Below are 21,662 nucleotides of genomic sequence, written 5' to 3' on the forward strand. Positions count from 1 at the left end.
TACTACACATAAACTAATTCACAAACATAAAAATGCCCTAACTTAAATCACATCTTTAAACACTACTCACCAATAGGAATCTGCACTCAGCAGATAAAAAAAAAAATCAACCAGCTCTTCTGGTGATATTCCTTCTCCACCTAGAAAATCTGGAACTTCATCCAACTTGCCCCTAAACAAGTGTCTCAGGTGAACATTTTCAAATCTCATTTAAAACTACACACCTAATGAGCATATGGCTGAGTTCCTGCTCATCTCCTGGCTAGACAAAAAATCTTATCCACACACAGAATGCATTCTAAGCTATGTTATTCCTCACCTTACTTAAAGACGCTATACTAATATAGTATATCTACGGCCTATGTTTCTATCATCCTTTCTCGCTAAACCACTTACTTTCCTCTCCCCTTTTCTTACCATTTCCTAATTTTCTCCTCACATCCTCCACTTATTTTTATTGCACATTGCTATTCCCTTTCAGTAAGGCCTTACCCACTACTTGATTTTTCTCATCCCTTTCCTTTCATTACCTTTCACATCACATCCCTTCTGTATCTCCCTCTGCCCATCTTAAACCATACATTGACACCTTATAGTTTCTCTTCATGACAATAATCCTACATCTTCTTATTGAACCTTCTCCAATATTACGTTCACTCATCTTATGTGTAACTAATCTGTTTCTACCTCTGCCACATGCAGTGTGTGATCCAATCACTTCGTATACTCACACCTCTACCTATTTCCCCCAGTGTTTCCTTTCAAACTTCTACATTTACCTTTCTCCTCCTGTCATTCATCCCTATAATATGACATATCTAATGTACATTAGATTGACCCCCCCCTTAACTTGCCACTTCTTCCATCTTTAGCTGACCCTGACTCCTTTATGCTCCCTTTATTGGATGTTGTTCCTTATTTATCTGCATTATCTGCAAACCTATACACTCAGACCTCCATAGCCTCTCTTGCCACTGGCTTCAGTTGATATGGTTCCAGCAAAATCAGTCATCTCTCTTGTATTACTGTGTGCAGCTCCTGGACATTCTGCCAAGGCTCGTTGTATTGTGTAGTAATACTACGCAGCTATGCAGTCATGTCCCAAGCAACTCCAGTGAGTTCCTCTTGCGATGTTGTATATCCTTCTTTCATTCTTTCTGTCAAGGAAGAATCTAGTCTCCTGTTCTACATCTGTTATAAACCCTCTCCTTTCCATTTTAGTTAAGAGGCATAGTCATTCACATATATCTTTCCAGTCAAGATGTGAACATCACTTTCCATTCAGGGCAAAGACAAAGACTGTCCCTATCATAGAACTGGTCATACTGCCCACCCTCGTACTGGTCATACAAGTTGCATCTTGCTCACTGCAGCAGTCAGCCATTATTTCTTAAGTGTGTTGGCCGCTGGCACAGGTAGCATTTGTAAGAATGTGAGTTCCATTTCCCTATACTGGCATTGCTCTACCACATTTCAGCCTGCCTACACTGTCTTCTCTGATAACACAGATGTACCAGCATGCACTGCAATCAGGATCTTGATAAACTCCTATGTCACCTCCCCCCATGTATAAACCCTAAGACTGAATTTACTATAATCTTGTCATCCTTGTCTCCCTTTGAAGAGTTCTACTCCAAGTTGTGATTGAATTGTTTTAATTCAGTTTAAATATTTGAAAAAAAAAAAACAGAAAGTAAGTTTATTCCTTAAGTCTCTAACCAGCTGTTTAAAAATTGGGTCTATATTAGAACATCGAAGTTTCAAAACTTCGAATGTTCTAATATCGACCCCTATTCAGCGAAAGCTGAAAACATTGAACATACAAAACAACAAATTTTTTCCTAGGGAAAAAAATTTGCTGTTCCAAAATGCATACACACAACACAAGCACACCAAACAGCAATCCACACACATACACCTTAAATTGTACATCTAACCCTACACTAAACTAAACACACATCACTAACTATCCACTTACCTTAACCCAAACCCTAGCCCTAAAGTCCATCGCTATTGCACATTCACCTCACCTGCGCCGTAACCCTAAATCACCTACCCCGCCCTAAGACTCACATCCACACAATTGCACACTTACCTGACCCGTGCCCTACCCCTAACTCACCTTACCTGGCCTAACCCTCACGTCCACACAATCGCACATATACATAACCTGCATCATAACCCGCACTCAATCGCACACTTACCTGAGCCCATCCCGTAACATTTCACCACAACGCTGAAAATACCGAAGCAACAGAAACAGACAACTGAATTCTTTCCCTGGGAAAACATTTGTTTTTTTTGTTGCTTCGATATTTTCAGCTTTCGCTGAATAGGGATTGATATTAGAACATTAGAAGTTTTGAAACTTCGATGTTCTAATATAGACCCTAAAAATTAAATTGCTAAAAAGAAGTCTGATTTTAGACCTGAAATTAAATAATGGCATTCAAACATCCTATTTTCCAAATGTACAATAAATATTTTTTTTACCATGCCTAGTTGTTTCAAGAAATGGGCCGTGCCTTCGTTGAAGGTTGGGCGTCGAGCTGGCACCTCGGCGTTTCGTAAAAATCTACTGCCAATGATTAGCAGACCAGAGTTCCGCTGTGGCGACCCCTTACTGGGAAAAAGCCGAAAGACAAACAACAACAACCTAGTTGTTTCAACAGTCAAAGGATAAATGTAATTTTGCATGTACTGCACTGCAAAAAAGGCAATGGGGTTAAATAATATGCCCTGCAGTTCCAAATATGCTTAACTATAAATCAGAAAATAAATCTACAGAATTTACACATTTAAATAACTCTATGACACAATGGCCTGACTGAAGGCCAGCAGCTGTATATTAGCAAACTGAAAACCATCAAATTCTTTCACATTTATATGCAGCTGTGAAGCAAACCAAATGCAGTTAAATTGGAAACATGCTATCAAGGTCCTATTAAGTAATTAATTCAAAAGTTTACACACTTGACGCAAGAAGAATGCAAGTAACAAATAATCACTCAAACATATTAAAAGAAGCTAAATCTAGCCCAAAGCTTCTTCCATTCTCTTCTCTTTTCTGTTCTAAGCTATGACTTTCACTCTATGCATACCTACAAACTTAATTTTGAAAAGCTAAGCATCAGTTACCCTGTTTGTTTATCAATGGTTATACTTCAATGTCTGTTGATTTATGCTTTTATGAGGGTTCATAGCAAATTCATTGCAACATACCCATGTGTTTACAGTCCTCAGTATTCATTTGTAACATGGCCGGTCAATTCACTATAATTAGGGATAATATAGGTCACGGATATCTCACAATATAAAAATTACAATCAAGCAGTAACATGCAATTTCACATGATAAATCAGAGAAAATCATCTAGGTTTTAACAAAGAATCCATATACAGCCAGAGAATAGAAAAAACCTGTTCACTGAGAATCTGTAGTAGTAGTAGTAGTAGTGATTTCCCACTAATGCACCAGGTGTTTTTTTTTTAATCTAATTATGAAAATAGCTGTGCCTGTATTTATTTAAACAGCTTGCAAAGGCGATACATCTTAGCTATCTGACAGAATCAGATAATAAATTAACATGACTAGTCAAAAGATCACTGTACTTTAATGTTCATTTAATAGAAAGATCTATGAACTTCAATGCTTTAGAATATTAATTAAGAAATAATTGTGTGCACGATATGATAGAGTGGCATGACATCTGTACGATTATAACACGTAGTTATGTTTTAAAGAGATGGGTTCAAGAAATTCTGCTCAAAAGTAAAGGATAAGCAGAGACTTTGATTCTCTTTGAGGACACATAATTAACAGTTATGACTGAAGGTACAGTCAGAATTCTTTGTAATACGTAGAGATTGCAAACTGTCATAGTGTATTTCAAATTTTAAAAAAGTGTGTTACCCTGAAATGTCTAAGAGGGATTAAACTTTTGCATACCTCTCAGCAGTCACTGGAATTCATGGATATCTGTGATTTGAGATCAAAACTTTGCTCTTTTCCTTCCTAAAAATTAGTGAGTTTTGAGAAAAGATGGTGAATTACAACGAATTATTACTGGCAGTAACTAACATTGCAGGCAAACCTCACACACGACATGTAAAGTTATCATCATCTCTGCACTTCCTAGGATACTAGCTCCTATATTTGAAAAATGTCTGATTTGGCGACTTTATTACTGACATTTTTCAGTTTTGTACATCCCTGCCAAGGTAAGAAGTTGACATAAGGTGCAGTTTGATTCTGGTTGTCATTTGTGTTGCAGTTCAAGATGAGCTGTAGCTTTTAAAGCTGTAAAGTTACTTTCTGGTGCATTACTGAGGTGAATGCAATGAACTTCGTTTAGTTACAAGAATGATGTTCTTACACATGAAAGCCAAAATATCAATGTTATTTTCTTCTTGACTTTGGACTGTAATCAGTATACTTCACTGGATTGGATTGTAACAGAACTTGGGCTGGACATGTAGAACCTGAGGATTTAATATATACCATAGTCCAAAGGCTAGGGGACCACCAGTACTCATTCAGTGTATGCTAATCGGGACTGGCCGAGTCCTGTGCTCAGTTTGAAGGTAGGGGGAGCTGGACTCACTATGCCAATGGTTTTATTTATGTATGTATGCAGGTATCTATGTATGTATGCAGGTATGTATGTATGTATGTATTTATTTATATAGTATTGGCTCAGGCATGTTTCTGTTATAGTATAATAAATGTCATGTAACATAGTCTTTTTTTTTCTATTAGACTACATACCATGTAGATTTAGCATTGTTCTTATTTGCATTTATCTGTCTGAAGTGTTTAACTGTTTAAGTGAGCTGACCTGAAATGGATATTTTCAGACATAAACTAGACAAAAAGAATAATAAACATCAAATGTTATAAAAATATCAAAAGGTAAATAATGTATGTCAGTAACTGTAGTAAAGTACAAATGTACTACTTATGAATGATATAATGGTATCAGATGTAAATCATCATGATTTACCAGAATGACTGTTTGTACATTTGACGGCGGATGAATAAGTTATGTAAATAATGTAAAACATGACCAGAAATAAACTGGTTCTGTGCTACACCACTAGGTTTTGTGGCAGCTTGTGTAGTTCTCTAATCTGTCATTCCCAACTCTAAACTGATTCCAAAAAAAGTCCTCTCAAAGCCCCCCCTCCCAAAAAAAAAATAACTCTGATGCTCTGAAACTCCAGCAAATTGCTTGTTAAAATGTAACAAGTGGCTTGTTACAGTTAAAATACCACATACAAACCACTTCAGTGCTTCAGTCATGACCTGAAATATAGTATTGGCATTCATTTCTATATTAGCACTGCACTATCAAATTGTCATCTTCCAGTTGTGCAACCTAACACCTTACACCAGAGGTAGCTACCTCCATCAGCCTGTTTTAGATTCATCATCATGACACCCTATAGAGCTATGTATATATAAAAAAACGGGTATAATTGATAAATAAATTCCAAAGCAAAATGATTTTATGAAGGTGAGGATTTTAGGGTTGTAGAGGAAACTCTACATTTACTCTTTGTTACTATCTGTACACACCATGTATGATATGAGGTTTAAAAAGTTTGGGGGGGCGGTGATCATTTTAATATCAGATCCAATATCCAATGCCAGCTAACTTTGGTGTTGAGCAATTAGGTGGGTGAGCAAGACTGAAGATGTCTCTACTAACAAGGTGACAAAGAAATAAATTCTTAGAAGAACTTAATCTGTGGAACTTACTGGAGGAGTTGTCCTACTTCCCTCTTACTCTTATTGACTGACAAGCACATTGACAGGCCAAGATAGATTGGTTCCATACTCACTTTCTGTCTACAGAACAAACAGCTCATCAGATTAAGTTTTAACGTATTGTATCTGCGTACATTGCCTTTGCTAGTGCGTGGCTATATAGCAAGTGGGGCACATTAAAATTTCACCACTTCCATTTTCCAAGGATTATTATGCCACTATCATCGATTACCTCCCACCCTTCCCTGCTCAGATACTTTAGCACCCATACTTACTACTCAGATAGCAGTAACTTGGGCTGAAGACAATGCTCCATCACCTTTCTGTTCATCTCTGCTGATTTTTTAACTGATTCTCCTGGTCTGATTAGAATGAGGTATGCATGTTTCTTTCCTGTTTGGAGTTTATCTGTTAGAGGAAGACAATAATCCATAAATTGGGATTCATTTAGCAAACTACACAGCAAGAGGTCAGCCACTTCATTAATAAGAATCCAGATGGCTTGTTGCATATTTTAAGAATAAAGTTAACAAAATGTGCGTGGGCACTAGTATCTGCTTTATTTATGAGACTAATTCATCATCAGGATTTATGTGACAAATTGTTGTTTTGGATGGAAGAAGAAGAAATGAGGCTTAGGAATTAATCTGCAGCCACTAGCATTAATATGATAAAGCAAACAACAGCTTAAGAATTAATCTGAAGATCTGCAGCACTTTGTTAGTAACTGTAAATATGACAAAGATGCGGATAATTCCTTTTGTAACAAGTTAAGCTGCTCAGTATTAAGATTACACTGAAACTTTATAGCTAGATGGCCTTAACAGAAAAACATTTATGTGTTAGATGTGAATTTGTCCTTGTTTTGGCAAAAGTGGCACGTGTTCTGTGGCTACTAGGTCATAAAAACTGCTACAGAAATAAAACTAATTCCATAGCAAAAATACACAGTTTGAAAAATATGTGGCAAAGCAGTGATAGTCCACTGATATGCACAAAATTATGAGCATTTATTCTGAAAATTTGTGAGGAAGCATTTGGTTGAGATTTAGAGATGCATACACACACACACACACACACACATATATATATATATATATATATATATATATATATATATATATATATATTTATATAATCCAGAAGGGCAATGCAGAGAAGTGTTCAGATAGATAATAAACAAATTGAACAAGTAATAAATAAATAAATAATAACTCCAAGTTTTGGTTTTCAGATTATTCTGCACTTTAGGGTTGCTATCTTGCTTTATAATAAGCAGGTTGCTGATGACAGGACACATGAATGCAAGTTACATCATGAGTGTTAGTGGAAGTACTATTCAGAATCAGTGCTACTGTATATGAAAGCTGTACATTGAGTTGGCATTGCCACATATTTATAGAGGTGCAGTAGCAGAAGGTATTCGGACTATAGTGCTGCTATGGAAGTAGATGCACAGGTTCTAATCCTGCTACCAGCCCTACAGCACATGCATGTAAACAGGATGTAGCTGATGGTTTAATCCTATCTCTCATATAAAGTTACTGTAATAGTTAGGCTGCTGAACTCAAACTTCTCTCACTGGTTTGTCTCTTATGCATTCAAACCCCTTCCTACCACCACATGTGCACAGGAATAACACACACACACACACACACACACACACACACACACACACACACACACACACACACACACACACACACACACACACACATGTGCCAATTAAAATGTTGCAGCCAATCAATTTTCCTGCCTAAAATAACATTTTTATAACAGCACAGTTAACCACTCACATGTCCTTTACAGAGATTTGCTTAGAGCAATGGAATAATGCATCATTCTATAATCATGGCAGGATTTTCTACTTTTCTAATGGTAATGAAAGTAAAAAGTCTAAATGAGATGCAAATGTGCAGCTGTATATAGGTCTGCTTAGTGATCATGACACTATCAACTTTCTGAATTATATTGCAAATTTCTGTGTACTGCAACTTTCAGCATTGACTCAAACTGTTTGAAATAATTCACCTCTTGGAATGATCAGCCGATAGCTCCCAACTTCCTTTAGGTACATGTAAATAATAAAACCAGGTAGGGTGAACAGCACAGCTCTATTTTGTACCCTCAGCATACTGCAGATATCCTTGTCTGCTAGTCAACAAAATACATCACAATGCTGCCTCACCCTCACTGTTGTTTTGCATTTTATTTACTTACTTACTTACTTACTGATTTAATTTATGTATTTATTTCACTCTTTATTTGTTTACATTTCAAGAGTACTTTTGCTTGGCAGGTCTTGCTTTTTGTAGTATTATAGCACCCTGCAATGAGCCTGAACACCTTCTCATGACGAAATCTTCTTTTCAGTTGTATCATATTTGGACAGAGTAACCGACTGCCCTGTGAACTGCTGAAGTGAAAGGAGCAGGAAAGAGAGGACTGCAGAGCCACCATAGCTGCCCACAGTAAGTGGTAACACTTATAGTGGTGCTGTTACCTCTTAGATGCAGATGCGTTTATTCATAGGCCTATGTCTTTCATAAGCTTTGGTTGTAGCCTCATAGACCTCACAGTTAATACAGTAATGCTTGTCCAAACCTACCTATATACCTTGTCCAGCTGTCATTCTGTGCCCCAACCTCCATCTGAACTTCCAAAAAAATTGTTACTCTATGTCATCACCATGCCTTCCTCCAGAGAGGTGTGAGTAGGATGAGCTTCATCATTCTTCTTTCCTCACATGCAAGATCCAACAAGTGCAGGAGCAGTTAACTGAACTACGGTCTGCAATAGACTTTTATGTTTAGCCTGCTATACATCACACATAATATTAGCTCTGTTTAGTTAGTCAGCACCCCATTGTAGGTTTGCATATGGAAATTCATAATAACCCAGACAGAAGAATAGTGTAAAGTTCGTGAACAGGTACTATGTGTAAAATCTGGAGGCTGGGTTTAGGACTCAGAGCAATGTTCATGCGAAAAAACTAGCACTGCTGGTAAAGCAGGGACAGAAGATGAAATTCTGAGAAATGTAAAGGCTGTCACTAAACTGTCTAAGGTCACACAGATAGGGAAAAAAATGACTGTGCCAAAAGCATATAATTTAACATGACATCTCAGCATAACCTCCAGAGCTTCAATACATACAGTACATGCATGCATTTAATAGAATAAGGACAAATATATTGATAAGATGATTTTACAAGATAATGAGAAAAAAGCAGACAGTTAAGACACTAAGTGAAGATGAAAACCAAAGTGCATGTATATTGTTAGCTAAAGCCATTAAGCTGCACTTCTGGGAGGCTCTGTTGTATGCCAAAAGAGCCAGTTTTTATTTACTCATGCAGAAGCCTAGTGCAGCCACAAGAAACTAGGATAGATATATATTTTATCTACATCAAATCAAATTCTGCACTTACATCCAAATGGAATGAAAAGATGCATAGCCTCTTGGGTATCTAGACAGAAGCTACCAAGGACACGGCTATGATTTATGAATTGGACTACAATTATGAGATTAGATGCTAGGTAGAAAACATGCAATTTGATGAAGCCTTAATTTAAGAATGTCTACAATATCACGAGGAGCTTTGTGAACTGATATCCGAAATTGAAAAGATGAACTCTAAAAATGGAGAATGAAAAAAAAAAGATAGACATCTGAAGTTGTATCATATTCACTTTGTTTATAATTAACCTCACCTGTTCAGGAGTGAGTGAGATTTAGCAGAACGAGCTGAGATTAAACATTCATTATAGAATTTTAGAGAAAAAATAAATGACCTGTAACAGCAAATTCATGTGCTGAAGGTTGCAGTGCAGGATGCAAATTCAAAATCCCGTAGTTTGCTGTTTGAAACTGCTACTCAGACTGAAGCCCAGCTGTATACTGTTGCTTTACAGCAAGCAAGTCATCAGTAATTGGAGAAAAAAATTTAAATCAATGAACAGAAAGCATTCTGATCTCATTTGGCTCAGAAAAGTGATACTTTTACACAGGAGAAAGGTGAATTATCCAAACCTGTGAAACAGAAAGAAGCTGAAAAGGAGGAAAAAGTTAAGCGATTTTTTTTTCATCTGCTAGTGACTAGTGTAAAGATTACAAAAGGAAACTAGGGTAGAGTGAAGCAGTTGGAAGACTTCAAGAGTGAGAAAAAAATGAGTTACAGGCACCAAGTGATCAACTCAAAATGATGAAGAATGTCCCTGTTTCCATCAGACCTCAATTCGTCAGAGCTGCTCTTGATTTGGGTACTTTGTGTGAGAGTTACAGAGAATCCGCAGCATCTGAAGCCATCTACTGCTAAAAGAATTAAAACAAGTATCATTTTGCACTTCTGATGTTTATTTTTACTATATTTCATAAAAACCCTGTATTATTTGTTGCATTTCTCTCACTTTATTAGTTTATCAAAGCTGAACTGTTTCCGCCTCTACTGTAGTACTTAATTACATTGTGGTTACTAGTTTTACAGTACTGTAGTATATAGCTCATGTGGTTTTCCTGCACCTGAGCTTTAACACCTGCATTTTTACATTAAGAGTGTTGCCGTAAAGAAAACCAAAGGTCCAACCATCTCATATAAAGCACTAGTGTGCTGCAGCAAACCTAACTGAGTTGGGGGATACTGGCTGAAAGCCTGTTGTCTGTTTTCGTGATTGGTCTGTAGGCCTTGCTGTTGTAAAACATGTACTTCTGATTCTATATAAGCCCAGTGTTTGAGCTAGGCTGCTCTACTTGCAGCACTGGTTAGCAGTGCCCTGTATAGATGCAAATGATTTCAGTTTAAAATTTCCCTTAGAATAACTATCTTTGCAACTTTTCTAAGTCCTCCTTCTGCTCTAGGAGCATATGAGTTACACATAGAGCAGTGACACATTGTTCGATATCTGCAGGTCACACTGAGTATGGCACCCATTCTTCGTCTATGCGCTATCATCCCAGTCCAGTCAAATCTACCCACGCTATTCCCTGATTACACCCATAGTAAAAGTCTGAAACCATGGATAGGTGCTTTCCTGCTATCTCTGTGGCCAGGCTAGTGGACATGGGCTTCCTGAAACAATGCAGCAATTGTCTTATTTATACTGACAACCACTTAATCCTGAAATAAACACAGTTTGTGAGAGATGTGTTACACTATGAAAATTCAAACAAGACTATCACATACTGACAAATCAAATGACAATCAGGTTGTCAGCACATGTACATCACTTCTGTCACTAAATGAGGTCTAAACACATAAACCCACATATACAGAGGTACTCACAAGTAACTTATCAAAACTTCAGAAGCCTCCTGTATGCTGCCATCAGCAGCCGAATACAAACAAAACCAAGTCAACACCAACCACTACACATAAATCTACACATCGCATTATCTCCACAAGCAAGCCGTGAGAGTCCTCCTCACCAGGTTGGCTAAAGAGAAGGTTGCAGTCAGTTGCTTGTTAAGGGTCAGGATTCACCAGATCACACAGGAAATCATGTCACTCAACCACAAGTACCAGTCTGACTGTGTCATAGTCCATGTGGGTATGAATGATTTGAGATGCATTTCCATGGACTATATGAAGAGAGGCATGAAGGACCTCTCTGAATATGTGCCACAGGCAGGTATGAGCCTCACATTCAGCTGCATTCTACCCACACCAAGAACGATAACCACAATACAAACACAAAATGATTGACTTCAATAATTGGCTTAGCTAATGGTGTCATTCCAGAGGGAGCCAGTATTTGTCTGCCTGGGACAAAATGATCGACAGACCACACTGCTTTTACCAGAGATGGTCCAAACCTGTCATCACTAGGTTTCTTCTAATGCCAAGCTGAAGGTACTGCTGCTGAATGCTAGACATCCTAACAAGAAACTGCACTCCTGGGAAGCTCTCTTTGCCCTGGAGAATGCTGATGTCTGTGGTGTTACAGAAATATGGTTCAAGATTGTGGAAATCACTCTGGCAGTGCAAGTCTACATTGCTTATCACACATTCAGACTACCCTCCGAAAAGTAAAAAAAAATGAAAGGAGGAGGTGTTTCTATTTACATAAAAACAATCATACCTCTAGATTGGTCAAGCAGGATAACGCGCTTGAGGTACTCCATGTCCAGCTGACCACAGGCAAAATCCCCCACCATATCATCACTAGCTACAGGTCCCCAATCATAATCCAGGAAAACCACTCCCCATGCCTGACATTACTAGAATCGCTTACCATTCAGCCCAAATTTTAACTATCTCTCTATAAATGGGAAATGTACATGACCACTAACATGCAGGCTTATAGAATCCTGTATTTTGTCAATACAAATGATCTGGAGCAGCTAACCTGCACTCCCACTAGGGCTCAAATATCCTTGACTGAATATTTACAGACATTAGGAGCATTGCACCACTCTCCCAGTGTAATGTCACCATTGGTAAGATCTGATCATAAATCGGCCTCCTTTGAAATAAATGTAACAGTAGAAACCCCCCATCAAACCCAAAAACCCTAAAAAATTGTTCCAAAGCAAATTGCCTTCTATTAAGTGATATCATAGGTAATTTGAAAGCTGCCTCTAATCCCCCATAAAATGGAGGCCTATGCAGAAGTATATACAAATGCCCTGTACAACCATTTAAACAACTGCATAGAAATGGCAGCACCTGACCAAACTAAGCCTAGGTCTAACTAGAAAAAGAAGTCACCCTGGTAGACCCCTAACATAGACAGACTATACAACAGAAGGAAGAAATTCTTGTTTAGAAGAGGGAGGGAGCACAACAGAGAAAACAAATCTCTTATTAGTCTCAGCAGGCAAATCAGGGAACTAGTCAAGTCTTCCAAGGTACAAAAGCTAAATATGAGATTAAATAGCAAAGGATAACCACAGAGCATTTTTAGTTATGTCTGAAATCATAAGGGAAATACTCACCAATGTGCTGAGTTGGCTGTAGATGGCACTACTTATACCCAGCTAGAAGAAACAGCAAACCTGCTGGCCAATAAATTCTACTCAGATTTCACTCCCTCGTCACCTTTGGTCAGGCACCATGAAATACTCCTACCCCTACTATTCCTTTGCCTGTTATCATAAAAGACAGGTTGTCACTGTGTTCTCCAAAGCTAGAAACATGGCATCAGTGGGCCCTGAAAGAATCCCAGGGTACCTATTAAATAGCTTGAAATATGACCTAACAGACCAACTCAGATCCTTATTTAACCACAGTCTCCAGGCAGGTTTTGCCTCAGTAGAGTGGAGAACAACAAGTTATTCCTTTTGCACAAGGGGACCATCAACAGACCCAAAAAAACTACTAACCCATAAGTCTGACTAGTCTCATATGCAGTGCTATAGAAAGGATAGTGATGAACTTGATTAACAATGACATAGAAAATCTCCAGATTCCAAATGTCACACAGTTCTGCTTTGTCAAAGGCAGGCCTTGCCTACTCAATCTGGTGGACTTCTTTGAGGATGTCACCAAGGCCATGGATGATTGTAAGTCCATGCATAGTGCCTACCTTGCTCTGATAAATGCATTGGATACAGCACTCTACTTGGATTACAGATAAACTTCCAAAATTGGGCATCAACCTCTATGTCACCAGATAGATAGCCAAATGGCTCCACATCCAACAAGAGGTCAATAACTACTGGAGTACCACAGTGCGCAGTGCTGGGCCCTCTCCAGTTTGGGTTTTACATCTCAGATGTGAAGACAAATGTAGATAATCTTTGGCTGACCAAGTTTGCTGATGACTGTAAGAAGGAGGCAATCAATGACTCTCCAAATGATGTTGGTATCCTACAGAAAGGTCTGGTGCAGACTAAAGGTAGGTATCAGAGCCACAACCTCAAGCTAAATGATAAGAAATACATAATAATACCCTTTGGGAATCAAATACTCCTCCAAATTAAAACATTGACAGCACCCCCTTAAAATTGGACCTGGTAGTAAGAGATCTGGGTACCCAGATACACAGTAATCTGAACTTTGACCACCATGTGTCCACAGTAGTGAGCACATTTTTCTATGTAGCTCAACTTATAAATAAGGGCATGACATCCAAATCTAAGGATGCCATGGTACTACTGTACTCAGCCCTCATCAGACCAATAATCGAATACAGTATTCCCTTTGGCATGTATCTCACTAAAACATACAGGGTATAACCAACATGTCATATGTGGACTGATTAAAAGCCCTGTCAAATGTATTCAGTTTCCTAGCAATTACTGAGGGGTGATCTATGCTTGACCTACAAGGCAGTCTCTGACCTACCCTGATAAAAAGGATGCATACTCTCAAAACTAACTGCATGAGGGTTCCCCTCTACAAGGATCTAAGTCTAATCTCTGGCATGAATAGATCATACTGGAGAGACAGGCATGTGTCACAGAGATTGCCTCTCCTCTGGAATAGGCTTCCTATTCACATAAAGCAGAGCCCTTCCCTGCCCATCTTCAAGAACAAGCTGGACCAGTGTGTAAGGGAAATTACAGATTCACTCCTAGGGTGCTGCCTGTCTCCATTATGGGCATAAGCAGTCTATAAAAATTGTCAAAACCCGACTTGCTGACCCATGTTATCTTTCCTCTAGGGATAGAAAATTGGGTAAAATCAAGGTAAATCTGGCTAGGCATGTAAGGGCTCCTGAGCTGTTAGTCTAGTAATTGTCTATGCACATATGAACCTATGAATCAGATTTGCTTTTGAATCTATGCAAAGACTTATTAGTCCGTGCAGAAGTCTATAGGGCTCTGTAGTTATGTACCAGCAACAAAGTTACCCATTCAGAAATAACTTGGACTGCATAAAGGATGGGTGGTGACAGTCATGCCTCAACTTATTATATCAGAAAGGCTCAGCTAGTGGAACACTTCCCCAAAAACTAGTAAGTCTGTTGTGTGGTAAAAACTAGGGGTGTGGTAAAAACTAGGGGAGAATGATTATTTAATTGCTATGTAGAGGACCCCCTTAAAATGGCATTGCTTATAGACTGAACATAATAAAATGAAGTACTGCCTACCTGAAAAATTAGTTAAAAATAGCCCTTTTTTAATTCATGCAGCATAATGTGTGTAAATCTATTTACACAGAATGTCATGTTATGCAGGCTGTTGTCACAGAAATCGTGACAACGACAATTACAAAGGTAGGGAGGAAATGTAATGAAAGTGGGAAAAGGTAAGGGAGAGTACAAAGAAAGCTATTATAATATAAGGTCTCCCTGTTCATAGAAATGCCATCAAAGTAAGAGTGGTTCTGTACCAACATGACATTACAGTGGCCATTCAGGCAAATATAATCCTTCATAGGTTCATTGGTTTGTAGGAGATTACTAGGTTAACAGCTTAGGGGCCCTTACAAGCCTAACCAATATAATCCAATTTTACCCAATATATGGCCCCTAGGGGCAAGATGATGGCATGGATCTGTGCCTGTGCATTGAGTATTTTACAGACTGCCCTTGTCCCAAAGGGACATAGGCACTGTCCTGGTGTGAATTTGTGATTCCCCATCCATTGATCCAAAACTGCATTTGAAGAGGGCCAGGGAAGGGCTCTGCTTAATATGAATAGAAAGCCTGTTCCAAAAAAGGGTCAGTCTCTGAGACACATATCCGTCTCTCTAGCATGTTTTGTTTGAGTTGCTGAGTAAGTTTAGATCCCTAGATTGGGTGACCCTTTGACTTGTAGATGTGCAGCAGCTCCATCAGGGCTGGATTTGTGAGTGCCTTGTAGGTCAGGCATTGATCACCCTTTAATAATAGATAGGAGGCTTTTAGTCTATCCATGTAGTTCATGCTGTTTGCATACTGTATTTTCTTTGTGAGGAACCTCTGAGGTCACTCCAGCTGCTGTAAGTGCTATTCAAGTACACGGCAACTGATGCACTCCACTCTGTTATTGGTCTAATAAGGGCTGAGTATAACAGGACTATAATTTCCTTGGACCTGGATGCCATACCTTTACTTATAAGTTATGCCACATAAAAAGATTCCTTTACCACTGTGGACACATGGCATTCAAAGATCAGACTACTATCTATCTGTGTACCTAGATCTCTCACCTCTGAGTCCACTCTAAGGAGTGTGCTATTAATGTAGTAACTTGCAGGGGTATTTGACTTTCCAAAGGGTATGATAATGCCATTTTTTGCAGTTAGTTTTAAGCCATGTTTCTAGCACCAATCATTTGTCTGATCTAGACACTCCTGGAGGATATCTACATCATTGTATAATTCAATGATTGCCCCCAGCTTATAGTGGTCAGCAAAAATTTGTCATCCAGAGGCTTCCATATTTGCCTTGACTTCAGATAAGTATATTCCAAAAAGGAGTGGTCTCAGTACTGAGCCCTGAGGCAAACCACTAGTAACTGGCCTCTTGCTGGATCTGGATTCACCCCCTTTAACCACATATGTCCTGTCCTTTAGCCAATCTGCTATCCATATGATGATAAAGGGGTTTATGCCCAGTTTTGTGAGTTTATTTATAATACCTGAGTGGGGAATTGTGTCAAATGCCTTGGTCAGGTTGACGTAGGTGGTATGTAATGTTTTACCCTCATCCATGGCTTTAGTGACTCTCTCAAAGAAATCCACTAGATTCAGCAGACATGATCTGCCCTTAACAAAGTTAAATTGGGTCGGGTTCAGTGTTTGGAGGTCTCCTGTGTTCATAGATTCATAGGTTCATAGGTAGGTACTAGGCTATTGGCCCTAGGGCCTATACAAGCCTAGCCACAAAGGTACCCTGGCTTTCGCCACCCAAGAAAATTATTTTTCTGTGCCCCTGTCGAGCAGAGCCACAGAGGTGATCCCCAGGGTGAATTTCCTATTTCCCATCCAGTCATCAAGATTTTTCTTGAAGAGTGCTAATGAGGAGCTTTGTTTGATATAGATAGGTAGTTTGTTCCAGAGTATGTGAAGTCTCTGGGACAGGAATCTATCCCTCCAGCATGTTCTGTTTATTGTGGTGACGAGGTTTAGATCCCTAGAGTGGGTAGCTCGGAGGGATTGGGATTTCTTTAATTGGAGCATACCACAAAAAAGGTGAACAAACAGAAATCATTAGTCAATCACAAAGTAGAAAGGAGCAGACAAATGTTTATATGAACACACCAAAATTTTATTGTAATCCAAGGTTAAAATTGTAGAATATCCAAATGTATAAGCGCTTTCGTCTCCTTTTTAAATAAGTTGAAGAGACTTCATCAGATACAATTAGTTACTTTCATCACCTGAATTTAAAAAAAGAAATTCAAATTACATCACATCCTAGAGCAGTCAACACACATTCATTTAAAGCCATAGTATACTTAAAATTGTCATTACTTCCACAACACTGGGAAAGTTGTTAAAACCATTAAAAATACTTTTAAAATACTTCATGAAATTTAAAATCACTACCTATCTACAATTATATTAATAACTTAACATTTAAATAAATTTAAATAAATAAATCCATATGGTAATAAATATAAATAAATACCTAAAATACTGGAGAACATATATAAGTATAAATAAATATTAATTCAAACAGTGCATATATGAATAAGTTTGTTAAACTAAGAAAGTTACAAAGTGTATTTTAACGGCTTTAATCTTCAAGAGACTACTACATGGCGTTCCGTTTGATCTGCCATCCTAGTTCCATTTTGTCAAGCTGGTAAGACCATGCGTAGGCAATATGTGACGGAGTAAAGCTGGAGTTTTTTTAGACGGTCTGCGTAGGGCATCTGTTTGAAGCCGATAATCCTCTTTGTGAGGTATTTCTGCAGCATTTCCAGTTGTTGTAGATGTCTTGTGAAGTACATACCAAAAGGGGTGTTGTATTCTATAATGGGTCTAATGAGTGGCAAGTAGAGGGGAACAATGACCTCTTTTTTCCTGGATGAGAAACCTTTTGTGATGAGGTGTGGCACATAGAAGGATTTCCTGACTACAGTGGCAATGTGATTATCAAAGGAGAGACTACTATCCACCTGTGTCCCAAGGTTTCTTATCACACTTTTGGTGTTAAGTAGACTACCACCTATGTGGTAGCTCATGGGTACAGAGTTTTTACCAAAGGGGATGAAAATGCACTTTTTGGCATTGAGCTTGATGCCATGGCTTTGACACCAGACATCTGTCTCAGTGAGTCCCTTTTGTAGGATGTCCACATTGTTAGGAGTTTCAATTATGGCTCCTAGTTTGCAGTCATTTGTGAAATTCATTCACCAAAGACCTTCTGTGTTAGCCTGTACTTCAGGAAAGTAGATACCAAACAGGACAGGACCCAGGACTGAACCCTGTGGTACTCCACTTGTCACTGGTCTGAAGTCAGATTTGGAGTCTGCTACTTTCATAGTATGGGTTCTGTCAGTGAGCCAGTTGGCAACCCATCTTGTGACATAGGGATTTATACCTAATTTAGTGAGTTTATCTATAACTCCAGAGTGGGGGATGGTGTCAAAAGCTTTGGCAAGATCTAGATAGGCTGTGTGAATCACCTTACCCTTGTCTATGGCTTTGGTGACTGCTTCAAAGAAGTCAATCAGGTTTAGGAGACATGATCTGCCTTTTACAAACCTGAACTGGGTTGGCTCCAGAGTTTGGAGATTACCAATGTCTTTGTTTATAAGTTCCATGATGATATGTTTCATGGTCTTGCAGACCAGGCTCGTTAGGCTAATGGGGCCATTATTCCCAGAGTCTGTGGTGGCTCCCCCTTTGTGGAGTGGGATAACCATAGCTGTGCACCATTCAGTGGGCAAAAAGCATGAGGTGAGGCTATGATTGAACATGGTGCTTAGGTGGGGTGCCAGTTCATTCTGTAGTTCATATAGAATGCAACCTGGGATGTTGTCATGTCCCATGGATACTGTGTTCTTGGCTTTGGGGAGTGTGATTTTTACGTATGCAGCCATGATTGCAGGAACTTTGCATTCTTCCTGTATAAAGATGGGCCCTTTAGGGGGTGATGGGGGGGGGGGTAAAGTTAGCACTTAACCTATCTGCTAGGATGTTGGTAATATGATATGGTTCTGTATATTTAGTGCCATTGTGCTGTAACTCAGAGCAGATCTGAGTGTTGCCATTGAGATTCTTGACATAGCTATATAATGCTTTGTGGTTGTCTTTAGAATCAGTGGAGATTTTGTTTTCATATCTAGCTTTGGAGGATTTTATGAGGGATCTCAGCTTCTTACTGAGGCTGACCAGGGAATTCTTCCAGTCATGGGATTTTACTTTTTTTTGCAACAGTTTCTTTCTTCTGTTGTAGAATTTGTTTATGGTAGGGGACCACCAGATTAGCTTCCTTTTTTTGGAGGATAGCATCTTGGTTCTATTAGGGATAGCATGACCCATGCACTCATGTAAGTGCTAATAAAGTGCATCTGTGTAGGATTCAGCAGTCATACCACTATTGTCTGTCCGCATGGGTGTCGTGAAGTTTGCCACTTCTGTCCTAAGAAGCGTGAAGTTGGTTTTGGAGAAATTTTTTATGGTGGTTTCCCTAATGGGGTGGTGGGGGCGGGATGTGGATGTCTAGGGTGATTAGCTTGTGGTTGGATCTGACCAATGAGGAATTGACCTCTGGTGTGGAACACTGATCACCCATGTTGGTAATGACTAGGTGTAGGATATTACTGCCCCGGGTGGGGGTGTGGATAAGTTGATCCAAGGCATTGGAATTTATGAATTCCAGAAAACATTGAGCAAAAGAGTTGGTACATGAGTAGTTTTCCCAGTTAATGGTGGGATAGTTGAAATCACCCATTATTAGGGTGTTGGGTTGTACCTTAATATTTTCCAGTGTATCAAGAAATGAGGAGTGAGAATCCTGGAGCATGGTGGGGGATCTGTAGCAAGTTACAATTTGGATTGTGGTCTTGCTCAGAGTTAGTTGCACTTGGATAATCTCGGATGCATCATGCGGAGCAACTAGCCTGTAGGTGTGGATATTCTTACTGAATATGGACACGCCACCACCTTTAGTGTTTTCGTCCAGGTTAGGTGGCCGAAAGGTGTGGTATGAATTATAGTCTGGTAATGCAGGGGTGCTCTCCGGAGCCTTGAACCAGGTCTCTGTCACTGCACAGTTGTCGATGTTCTCCATTTTAAGAAGCGCCTCTAGTGAATGCATTTTGAGGTTTAGACTTCTAGCATTGAGTAGCATTACCCACAGATCTTGCTTGCTTGTACCTGTTACGGTGGTGAATTTGTCATTTGAACCTTGTCTAAAAAGGCACTATAGGGGTGGTAAGAGCCTTAGCTAGTATCCGGAATCCCAAGGGCAACAGGTGTAGGCCATCTCTGGCAAAGCATCGTGGTCTGTCGATCATGTCATCCCAGGCAGACAGATACTGGATCCCCTTAGAATGACACCAGAAGCTTAGCCAATTGTTGAAGTCAATCATTTTGTCCTTGTACTGAGGTATCATTCTGGGTGATGGCAGGATGATACTCAGGGCTAGAGTCATATCTGCCTGGGCTACAAGATCGGAGAGCTCCTCCATGTCTCTTTTCATGTAGTCCAGGGAGGTACGTCTCAGGTCATTCACACCAACATGGACAATGACAGAGTCATATTTGTACTTGTTGTGGAGTGACCTGAGTGCGTGCATTATGTGATGGATCCTGGCACCCAACAGGCAGCTGACAGTAACTTTCTCCTTTTTTAGCCTGTTGAGTGTGCCTGACTATAGTGTCACCTATGACTAGAGTGTTGGGCATGTTGTTATGCCTTATGGGCTGTGGTTGAGTGACACATTGAGTTTGTGGGCTATGTGTCATTTGGGTTGTATTGAGGGGTGGAGGTTGAATGCGCTTCTGCTTTGGAGTTCTCTGTTGCTTGAGTAGATTTTTATTGAGAGCCTCCGCGAATGTAGGTGTGTGTTTTGTGTTGCTATGTGTCTATTTTGGTGGTGCAGGTTTTTAGGGACTATGTGATGAGTGTGGTGTGGTGCAAGTGTTTACATTCTCCTCATGACTGTCTAGTCCAGTCTTGGGTGAAAAGAGCTTTGCTTCCAGTTTGGCTATATAAGTGCATCTCTCACAGGTTGTAGTGTTCGGTGGTTGGAGGAGATCTGTGTTCATGAGGCAATTGCTGCATTGCCCCAAGATGCCCAGATTCATCAGGTAGACAGGAAATAATACCAGTAGCTGACCCTTAGACATTCCAGGATAGGTGCTTATTTATTAAGTACTAAAACTGTTTTCCTCTAGACAAGTAAGGAATGTTGAGTGCTGTAGTAATTTGTAGCTTATTTAGTGCTTACAAGTTCTGAACATGTGCTGAGCTCAAAGAAACAGATTTGAGTGCTAAAACTAAAAAAACTAGCTAGTTCTAAGGGAAAATTTGAAGAGCAGACTTTATGACACCAGGAATAGTTTAACCCTAGCTAAGCGGCGATTCATAAAGTGTATTTTTTTTTTAATATAACAGTAGTAAATGAGCAAACTGATTTATTTAAACATGTCATTATTTATCTGGTCCACGATTATTTCTTCCATGACCTTACATATAAGACTAGTTCAACTTATGCGTCTGTAATTTCCCAGGTAAGTTAATGGTCCCCCTTTATGCAGAGAGATGACTGTTGTTGTCCTCCATTCTATCTGGACAAAGCCAGTCCAGAGGCTGTGGTTAAACAGAGATCCTAATGGGTCTGATAAGCCCTGATTTAAGCTGTTTAAGAGGCAACCTGGTATATTGTTAGGCCCCAATGAAGCCATGTTTTTAGCTTTAGAGGGCACAGTGGCAACCTGTTTTGTGGTAATAATTGGCAGTGGAGTAGATGAGGGTATTTTTAGGGGGAGAACTGTGGGTGATGGGGAGGCGAAATTTAAGCTGAACTTGTTGGCCAGCAGATTTACTATGTCTTTTGGCTGAGTATAG

This window comes from Protopterus annectens, chromosome 2.part0, assembly GCF_019279795.1.
Source record: "Protopterus annectens isolate FY-2018-M chromosome 2.part0, PAN1.0, whole genome shotgun sequence".
Taxonomy (NCBI): domain Eukaryota; kingdom Metazoa; phylum Chordata; order Ceratodontiformes; family Protopteridae; genus Protopterus; species Protopterus annectens.